This window comes from Schistocerca piceifrons, chromosome 3 (genome assembly GCF_021461385.2).
Source record: "Schistocerca piceifrons isolate TAMUIC-IGC-003096 chromosome 3, iqSchPice1.1, whole genome shotgun sequence".
NCBI lineage: Eukaryota > Metazoa > Arthropoda > Insecta > Orthoptera > Acrididae > Schistocerca > Schistocerca piceifrons.
This window is the reverse complement of record NC_060140.1, coordinates 566,823,208-566,834,588: the sequence shown is the minus strand read 5'-3', so window position 1 is coordinate 566,834,588 and position 11,381 is coordinate 566,823,208. Positions and strand designations below refer to the sequence as shown.

The window sequence follows — 11,381 nt, the reverse complement described above, 5'->3', positions numbered from 1 at the left end:
CGCGGCTCGATCTCGTACACATTATTACTACGTGCCAGGAAGTGCTCTCAACAAGGGAAGTGTCCAAGAGTTTTGGAGTGAGCCAAAGTGATGCTGTTCGGACATGGAGTAGATACAGAGAGACATGAACTGTCGATAACATGCCTCGCTCAGGCAGCCTAAGGACTAAAACTGCCGTGGATGACAGCTAAATACGGATTATAGCTCGGAGGAATCCTGAACAGCAACACCACCATGTTGAATAAGGCTTTTCATATAGCCACAGGATGACAAGTTACGACTCAAACTGTGCTCAATAGGCTGCATTATGCGCAACTTCACTCACGATTTCCATGGTGAGGTCGATATTTGCAATCACAACACTATGCAGCGCAGTAGATATAGGCCCAAAAACACGCCAAATGGACCGCTCAAGATTGGCATCATGTTCTCTTCATTGATGAGTGTCGCACATGCCTTCAACCCGACAATCGTCAGAGACATGTTTGGAGGCAACCCAGTCAGGCTGAACACCCTAGACACACTGTACAGTAAGTGCAGCATGATGGAGGTTCCCTGCTGTTTTGGAGTACCACTGTGTAGCACTCCGTCTTCAGGCCACAAGTGGCCCATCGGGACCATCCGACCGCCGTGTCGTCCTCAGGGGTGGATGCGGATAGGAGGGGCATGTGGTCAGCACACCGCTCTCCCGGTCGTTATGATGGTTTTCTTTGACCAGAGCCGCTACTATTCGGTCGAGTAGCTCCTCAATTGGCATCACGAGTCTGAGTGCACCCCGAAAAATGGCAACAGCGCATGGCGGCCCAGATGGTCACCCAACCAAGTGCCGGCCACGCCCGACAGCGTTTAACTTTGGTGATCTGACGGGAACCGGTGTATCCACTGCGACAAGGCCGTTGCCAGTACCATTGTGTGGGGCCGATGTATGCAGCTGTTGCTCGTGGAATGCTTCGTAATGGCTGTACGATAGATGTATGCCACCCTAACTCAAGTGTTATTATCATGACATTATGGTTATGTGAACTTCGCCACAAGTCGTAAAATCTGTGATAATTTCTCGATAACAATTTAAGAGTCGATTTAAGTTCGATGTGTAAGTGATCATAAAAATTTGAAGAACAACAAATCCTTCATTCCCATAGAAAGTATTAACATAAATTTTGGTTGTAAAACAGTTTGATGTGATATACTTAAATATTAGGCTGCAGCACAATAGTCTGTGGATGATCGAATCCAACAATACAGCCTGCCATTGTTTTGAAGATGCTGAAGAATAGAAGATTAGTGAATCTCAGGCTTTTTTCCAAGCTACCTCACTTTTTGACTTGTGAAGTGAGTCAAGAAGTTTGTTATCTTGTGAAGCTACCCATAATCTACATTGTTATAATCCCATTTCAGGTCTAACTGACTTATTTAGAAAATTAAGGAAAAATGAATATCTATTTATTACATTCACTTATTATAAATATTACATTTTCTCACAAAAGGTGCACGTAAGGCAAAAAGTAAATGAATTATGGCTAATGCGGAATAAATAAAATGTTTCAGATTATTTTGTTGTAAAACGTGAATGTAAGATAATACAGTTTTTATTCTCTGAAAAAACTGCAGCATGATCCACACATTATCCTCAACACAGGTTGTGATTTTTGTACTCCTCTGACTTTATATACATGGCGCTAAACGAATACTAAGTTCTGAATTAATAGAACTGCTTCATTAATTTGGGCCATTATTAAGTGTATAGGTGAGGATGTTGATTATTTTAGCCAAATGGCTAACTCTCTTTGCACCTTTTTGATGACCTCTAGTAATGCACACTCCACTCAGTCAATTCTTTTATGAAGTTATGCTGATGTAAGATCATTCTAAAATGATATATGTAGTTGGTTTTCCATAGACAAAGCGGATTCAATTTTAGACATTTTTGTACATTTCCTTTGGATGTAAATAAGTTATTTTCTTAAAATTATTGCGTTTTATTTGTTGATTTGGAATATAGATAACATGAAATTATAATTACCATACTCAAATTAACATTAGAAAACAATTCAAAGTTAAAATCAATAACATTCCCCTGTGAATTTAAATGGAAGAAACATCAGTGCCATCTGTCATCAGATTTTCCAACTAATGTGCTGTTTGACAGATGTAGAATGAGTTATCTGTACAGTTCGAACAGCTGTACAGTTAACACACATAAAATGTATCTACAATATTATTTATTGTTTTGTTTTTTTATTTTTAGAGATGACTGAATCCTGACTACATTTTTGAATAGGACGTTTACCTCAGAAAGCCACCACATCGTCACATGGAGGTAAATTAGGCTTTATAAATTTAATTTTTTTCTTGGCCAAATATCAGCTGAGTTTGAAAATTCAAAATGCTAAAAAAATCTACAAAATACAAGATATCTGAAAAAATATAAATAAAACCATAGATATCATATTCTGACACACTAAATTATTCAGTTTTTATTTCTTCTTCCTTTTTGAAGAAAATGTGATTTTTATGTTGTTGTTTTGTAGTCACTACCTAGATGATGTCATTCTTTTCTATTTCCAACACTTCTCTGTTTATTTGAGTTAACTTTATATTTTTAGATATTTCTTCTTCTAGTTCTATTGCAAGTTGTTTTTGTTCTTCTGCTATTGTAATTTAGTTTGAAAATCGATGGGTAATTGTTTTGCTTGAGTAGTTTCATATTCTTTCAAGTTTTTCAAATAATCATAAAATATTTCTTCGAGAGTATTATAATACTCTTTAATTTCATGAGCCACTTTAGTTCTCAGACTGAAGATAGTTATTTCAAAATTTTCCACTGAAGATAATAGCCAAGTTTTTTATCTAAATTATTTGATATTAAGATTTTTATTTGATTTTGAGCATAATCATATTCTAAACCAACTGGCTTACTGTGTTTGATTTCTAAATAATCTAGATTACAATTTTTTATTATTTTTACTAAATTACCTTTTCTACCATTCATCTCTTCAGGGTGTGTACTCACAGACCCTGGAATATTATTAATAAAGCATTAACTATCATGAGTCATGAAAACATCTTTTAGTCAAATAAATGAAGCCACATGTCCTTAAACCCTACATATATTTAACTAATAATACTTTTTCCAAATAAATTAAAATATAATCAGCAAAGGTGTTCCTGAGCAAGCGACCACTATGTTTGATAAACTTGCAATAGCAGCCATTTATTAACAAAAATTTTATTAGATTTTCAGTTTCTTATACTTTTAAACGGTTCTTCTTAGAGAACCCATGAATTCCAAACTCAATGAAATATAAACCATTGTTTGTAATCAACAAATTCCTTTTTCTCAAATAATTGAATAATTTTTAATGGGAAATGACTTTTAGAATTAAATTTATTTTAGAAATATAGAAAAATTGTTTCTAATAAATTATGAGTCTAAATAGTCGAGAAGTCACTGAATTAAAAGCTAGAGCAAAACAATTAGGACTTAGAGGTTATTCAAAACTAAGAAAAATACAACTTACTGATCTGTTTACTAACCACTACATTAAAGGTGAAGTGAATGAACTAAAAACTAAACTACAATAACTTATTGAAATGATTCACCTTCTGTGTAAAAATTTAAATTTTAGATGTTTATATGAGTTATATTCAACAAATGGTAGGTGTGGTGTAGTAGTTGTACATTATATTAAAAAGAAAAATCCGTTTTGTGAAAACAAACAGAAACATTTAATTAAGAGATATTATTATATATCTAAAAAATTATGAGAGATTTTCATGACAAATTAAAATGGCACTATATATCAGTCTTTAAGAGTTTATCTGAAGAATTTTATAAGAGAATTTCAAGATAAATTACATCAGATTAGATTCGGATGGAATATAACGTGATCAAAAACTACCTAAAGATTTGAAAAACAGAATTTAATAATAAAGTTAATTGAGAATAAATTTTAAAATACTACGAACTATCATAATCATTCTTAGAAGAAATATTATAACCTTATGAAATACTGGAGGAATCTGAAGGTACTAATTGTTCTACATACTTTAGTAATGAAATTCATCAACTTCTGCAAGCAAACTGTAATCAGATTTTTCATAATCATTGTGTTGATGAATGGTTAAAGAAGAAGTTAGATGTCAATTGTGTAGAAAAGTTATTAAAAGAATATAAATGGGATACAGAGGCTGTCTAAAGACTGCTTCATCAGTCGCCAATCTAAGACTGCTTAAACATTTTCATAATACTGATGAAGAGTAATTATATCAGTAATCAATTGTTCTTGTGTATAAACATTTTAAATATTAAAATTATTGTGCCAACAAATTATTCTTAAAGCTTCTTTCATTCATTGACTGAAATTTACTGAATTAGTATTTAATTAAGTCTTCACATTTCTTTAGAATTTGGTTCTGTTTTTTATTCTACATATTGCCTTTGTAAGTTTTCCTTTACATTCTAATGACGTAATATTTGTATTGACAGTATTTGTCAAATAATTTTAAAAGAATAAAACTTGGTCTTAAAATTTCATTAACTATTTGACGTTCATTATGACATTATAAACTGTTTGTTTCTTTGTTTCTTTCCTGTAAAGTTTCTATAGTTCTATCATCTAAAGGATTTGAATTTTGAATGTGATGTGATCAATATTCAGTTTGATCATGATATTAATAATCCTGATGTTTCAATTACAAGATGAATACATACACATGAAATATCTGCCCAACGATGTTCAAAGAATGTAGACAGAAATGACAATGTGTTTCAAAATGCATTTCTTCAACTTATTAATCATGATCCTGTAGAAATACATATGGACAGAGATGAGATTTGCTGCACATACACTCTTAAAAATCCACCAAATTATATAACAAATTATCGGTATTTTTATCTGATGAAACCTCTCACTCATTAGGTTTATGTCACAAAGATGCTTATGAAACAATAATGTATCCATACTATAAAAGTTAGCATTTAGAGTTATTTCAAGATCATATTGATGCTATTTAAAGTTTGTATGGTCAAAAAAAAAAAAACACAAAAGACTATACCAAGATCTGTGTTAGTTTTACCAACAGTTAATTCGAATGAAGTACTATGTGTTTGATTACTTATTACATATTTTTTTCAGACGTGCGTATCCTTTAAATGGGGAGGTGCGCATTCACAACATAACTAAGGATTTGGGGTGGTCGCAGCACCCTACATAGATACGATACTGAGGTTTTTTTTCTTAAATTGTTTATCACAAAATATACTTTCCATTTTTTCCTTTATTAATTAATTTAAGTACAATTTCAATCACTAAGGTACTGGAATAATTGTCCATAACTAATCAATCAATAACATGTGTAAATGGTTTTAAATGCTTGTATATATACCATTTTTCAAATAAGAAAAGATTTAACAATTTTAAAATTATAGAAACAAGTTAACAGACAAAGCCACAGACATATTAATATAATGTAAAACAATCATTCATGTCAAATGTCTAGGGAAAATCACATGTCAACACTGAACATTTCTCTGGAAAAATTTCTGATATCATGCATTTACTGCAGATGTTTTCATATCATTTAAACACCTAAATTGGTTACATTTGCTTCACAAGAACTTGTTTCTTTGTCAGCATTTTTTGGACAAAGTATGCATCTTCCAAATGTGCATTTATTACTTTGAACTGCTGGAATAAACTCTTCCATATTTGAGATATTAGCTGCCTTCAGCCAGATGGATCTTGGGACAGCCAAGTTTGAAGCTCTTTTTAAAACGTGAGGATACACAAGCTCATGCCTCACCTATCTTATAAATTGCTTCTTTAGACAGCAAAACTTGAGATGTTGGTCTTCATTAATTCTTAATTAATGCAAGCAATATCTACCATCCGAAAGAACACTGGTAAAGGCCATCGTTTTGTTCTTCTTGCTGCGTTGTATGTTGTGCACAAATTGTCAACTGTATCAGCTCCAGATTGTAGAAGGTAATGATCTCAGGTTTCCTTCTGTCACTTGTTGTATTGTTAATACTCTTGGGTTTTTGATGAATTGTTGTCAGCAGTATAACATTTTTACCTTTATAGATACATATGAAAGGCAAGTGATGTACCATTTGTTAGCAAAAATTGTGTTTGCAGTTTCTCTAACTTTTCAGACAGTCAATGCAGTAAGAAGCTGAGGCTTATTTCTTCTCATTGTGCCAACAAGTGTTAGCCAGTTTTTCAGTAATTTTTCAGCAAGCAAGATACTAGTGTACCAGTTATCTGTTTTATATTTCATCCAATTACTTGAATCCCCTCAGTAAGTCTCAAAACGACATGTTTACCTGAATTAGCCCTTCAGGCCATTTTCCCGCATACACTTTCATTTGAGATGTATACCAAATCCTTGCATTACATAATGTCTGTATTTTAATTCCGTATTTATTACGTTTGCTAGGAATATACACCATAAAGTGACATGTACCTCTGAAGGGAGCCAGTTTTTCATCAGTTGTGGTATGACTTCCAAGGCTGTATGCATTTCAGCAGTTTTCGTTGAACAAGGTGAATACTTCCCATATTGTAGACATTTTATCCAGTTCCTTACAATTCTCCCTATCATGAATATTATCAAATCTGACATCTCATCAGGAACAACATTCTGTCCAGTGACATAGTAGTGTGAAATATTTCTACTCCTAGTCCTGAAGAAAACAGATTTTGTGAATTCATTTTAGCTGCTCTATAAGAATCCGCAGTTATAAGTAGTCCAATGAAAGATCGTATTTATATTATATCTGTTTTCTGGCATCTATTTTTGTTCTTGTAGAAGACCTAAATGGTGCATTCTACTGTTGTGCGAATTATTTGCTCATTTAGGAACACATCAAAGCATTCTACAGCAGTCTTGCAGACTTTATCATTAGTTTGGTACCAGGAAGCTGAGTTACTATATTTTTCTTCCTTGTTTTGTTATTATTAGTCTTCAGCGTGCTAATCCATTTAGTTACTTTATCCTTACCAGGCATAAACCTTTCCACTGTTGTTGGAAAGAATGTAGCTGTATCTTCACTAGTATTGTCATCAGATCGATCACTTGCAGTTGCATGATCACTTTCTTTGCACTGTTCTTCTTCATCGTCATCTGAATCTTCAAACTCTTGAATCTCAGTCTTCATCTTTATTACAAACTTCCTCCAGCAGCCTTCTAAGACTTTTTGCTTCTCCTCATATGACATCATGATGTCCACTGCTAAACACTACTAGGTATGTGGGCTTTTACCAGCACCCTAGCGTTTAAAACTTGTTGTCTAACGGGTTGTGTACTTTCAAAAACATGAACAATGGTTTTGCGACAATGTGAAGCCCTTTAAACAAAGGCTAAATAGGTGCCCAACAGTGTGACTAACGTGTTTCACTAAATACCAGTAATTTTTTACACCTGGGGTGCAGTGAACACTCCCAGTTGAAGGGTATGGATAGGTGATGATACGTATTTAAAATTAACAATTAATTGGTTAAAATTCTTTCCACAATATTCACAAACAATTGATGGGGCGCATCACAGATCAAGTGGAGCACTTGTATTATATGTTGACAATATGATATACATGACAAATTTACCAACATTACAATTAATTTTGGAATATCCAAAGTCAATATCTACTACAGGAAAAGGTAAAAATTTTTAATCAAATTGTGTGATCATTACTTATTCAGGCATAATTTTTATACTTCAATTATCTTTTCTATATGGAATTAGATGAATGTAACTTAACATATCAGTCACAACGATTTATAACAAGAGAATTTCCAGGATTACCTACTAGAATGAATTCCACATTCAGATACATTAATGTATTGTTGTATTTTTTCAAGGGTGGTACTATCTACAAGTATAATTAATTCACAAAAAAAGTAGTTAGTGCTGGTACAGTTGATTTACCTTTTTTTTGTTTGGTCATCAGTCTACTGACTGGTTTGATGAGGCCCGCCACGAATTCCTTTCCTGTGCTAACCTTTTCAACTCTGAGTAGCACTTGCAACCTACGTCTTCAATTATTTGCTTGATGTATTCCAATCTCTGTCTTCCTCTACAGTTTTTGCCCTCTACAGTTCCCTCTAGTACCATGGAAGTCATTCCCTCATGTCTTAGCAGATGTCCTATCATCCTGTCCCTTCTCCCTATCAGTGTTTTCCACATATTCCTTTCCTCTCCGATTCTGCATAGAACCTCCTCATTCCGTACCTTATCAGTCCACCTAATTTTCAACATTCGTCTATAGCACCACATCTCAAATGCTTCCATTCTCTTCTGTTCAGGTTTTCCCACAGTCTATGTTTCACTACCATACAATGCTGTACTCCAGACGTACATCCTCATATATTTCTTCCTCAAATTAAGGCCAGTATTTGATATTAGTAGACTTCTCTTGGCCAGAAATGCCCTTGTTGCCATAGCGAGTCTGCTTTCGATGTCCTCCTTGCTCCATCCATCATTGGTTATTTTACTGCCTAGGTAGTAGAATTCCTTAGCTTCATTGACTTCGTGACCATCAATCCTGATGTTAAGTTTCTCGCTGTTCTCATTTCTACTACTTCTCATTACCTTCGTCTTTCTCCGATTTACTCTCAAACCATACTGTGTACTCATTAGACTGTTCATTTCGTTCAGCAGATCATTTAATTCTTCTTCACGTTCATTCAGGATAGCAATGTCATCAGCGAATCGTACCATTGATATCCTTTAACCTTGTATTTTAATTCCACTCCTGAACCTTTCTTTTATTTCCATCATTGCTTCCTCGATGTACAGATTGAAGAGTAGGGACGAAAGCTACAGCCTTGTCTTACACCCTTCTTAATATGAGCACTTCGTACTTGATCGTCCACTCTTATTAATCCCTCTTGAATCTTGTACATATTGTATATGACCCGTCTCTCCCTATAGCTTACCCCTACTTTTTTCAGAATCTCGAACAGCTTGCACCATTTTATATTGTCGAACGCTTTTTCCAGGTCGACAAATCCTAAGAAAGTGTCTTGATTTTTCTTTAGCCTTGCATCCATTATTAGCCGCAACATCAGAATTGCCTTCTCGTCCCTTTACTTTTCCTAAAGCCAAACTGATCGTCACCTAGCATTCTCAAATTTCTTTTCCATTCTTCTGTATATTATTCTTGTAAGCAGCTTCGATGCATGAGCTGTTAAGCTGATTGTGCAATAATTCTCGCACTTCTCAGCTCTTGCTGTCTTCAGAATTATGTGGATGATGCTTTTCCGAAGGTCAGATGGTATATCGCCAGACTCATTTCTTCTACACACAACCGTGAATAGTCGTTTTGTTGCCACTTCTCCCAATGATTTTAGAAATTCTGATTGAATGTTATCTATCTCTTTTGCCTTATTTGACCGTAAGTCCTCCAAAGCTGTTTTAAATTCCGATTCTAATACTGGATCCCCTATCTCTTCTACATCGACTCCTGTTTCTTCTTCTGTCACATCAGACAAATCTTCACCCTCATAGAGGCTTTCAATGTATTCTATCCACCTATCTGCTCTCTCCTCTGCATTTACCAGTGGAAATCCCGTTGCACTCTTAATGTTACCTCTGTTGCTTTTAATGTCACCAAAGATTGTTTTGACTTCCCTGTATGCTGAGTCTGTCCTTCCGACAACCATATCTTTTTCGATGTCTTCACATTTTTCCTGCAGCCATTTCGTCTTAGCTTCCCTGCACTTCCTATTTATTTCATTCCTCAGCGACTTGTATTTCTCTATTCCTGATTTTCCCGGAACTTGTTTGTAGTTCCTCCTTTCATCAATCAACTGAAGTATTTCTTCTGTTACCCATGGTTTCTTCGCAGCTACCTTCTTTGTACCTATGTTTTCCTTCCCAACTTCTGTGATGGCCCTTTTTAGAAATGTCCATTCCTCTTTAACTGTACTGCCTACTGCGCTATTCCTTATTACTGTATCTATAGCGTTAGAGAACTTCAAACGTATCTCGTCATTCCTTAGTACTTCCGTATCCCACTTCTTTGCGTATTGATTCTTCCTGACTAATGTCTTGCACTTCAGCCTACTCTTCATCACTACTATATTGTGATCTGAGTCTATATCTGCTCCTGGGTACGCCTTACAATCCAGTATCTGATTTCGGAATCTCTGTCTGACCATGATGTAATCTAATTGAAATCTTCCCGTATCTCCCGGCCTTTTCCAAGTATACCTCCTCCTCTTGTGATTCTTGAACAGGGTATTCGCTATTACTAGCTGAAACTTGTTACAGAACTCAATTATTCTTTCTCCTCTTTCATTCCTTGTCCCAAGCCCATATTCTCCTGTAACCTTTTCTTCTACTCCTTCCCCTACAACTGCATTCCAGTCGCCCATGACTATTACATTTTCGTCCCCCTTTACATCCTGCATTACCCTTTCAATATCCTCATACACTTTCTCTATCTGTTCATCTTCAGCTTGCAACGTCAGCGTGTATACCTGAACTATCGTTGTCGGTGTTGGTCTGCTGTCGATTCTGATTAGAACAACCTGGTCACTGAACTGTTCACAGTAATACACCCTCTGCCCTACCTTCCTATTCATAACGAATCCTACACTTGTTATACCATTTTCTGCTGCTGTTGATATTACCCGATACTCATCTGACCAGAAATCCTTGTCTTCCTTCCACTCCACTTCACTGACCCCTACTATATCTTGATTGAACCTTTGCATTTCCCTTTTCAGATTTTCTAGTTTCCCTGCCACGTTCAAGCTTCTGACATTCCATGACTCGACTCATAGAACGTTATCCTTTCGTTGATTATTCAATCTTTTTCTCATGGTAACTTCCCCCTTGGCAGTCCTGTCCCGGGGAGCCGAATGGGGGACTATTCTGGAATCTTTTGCCAATGGAGAGATCATCATGACACTTCTTCAATTGCAGGCCACATGTCCTGTGGATACACGTTTATTTGGCATGAAATATACAAATACATTAAAAGATGCATTTAAGAAATTAGAAAATCTTACTTTTACACAAACCTAATAATTTTTTTCTATGTAAATGTAAGCAATGAAAACCAAATTGTGCAAATATTGTAACACTAATAAACTGATTCATAGATTTACTTCATTAAAATACTGATATGATGGTTATTGATCGATGTGTAGGCAGTGTGTAAATGAATATCATGTAACAAATTACAACACAACATGGATTCATTGTGTATATGGAAAAAATATTTCTGCGTATTATTATCAATATCGTTTACAACGAACTCCAGGTGAAGAACATACGAAAATATTACCAGTGTGGAATAGTGAAAATCAGGAAACTGAGGTACATTTAAAAAAAATGTAATTGTTTCAAGATATTAAAGATTAAAAAGGTTT

The 11,381-nt window shown here is 34.8% G+C and overlaps 1 pseudogene; it reads right to left on the bottom strand.

Annotated features, from left to right (window-relative positions):
• Window positions 1-783: 783 nt before the first annotated feature.
• On the bottom strand, window positions 784-901 carry LOC124791006 (annotated as a pseudogene).
• Between the last annotated feature and the right edge of the window lie 10,480 nt (window positions 902-11,381).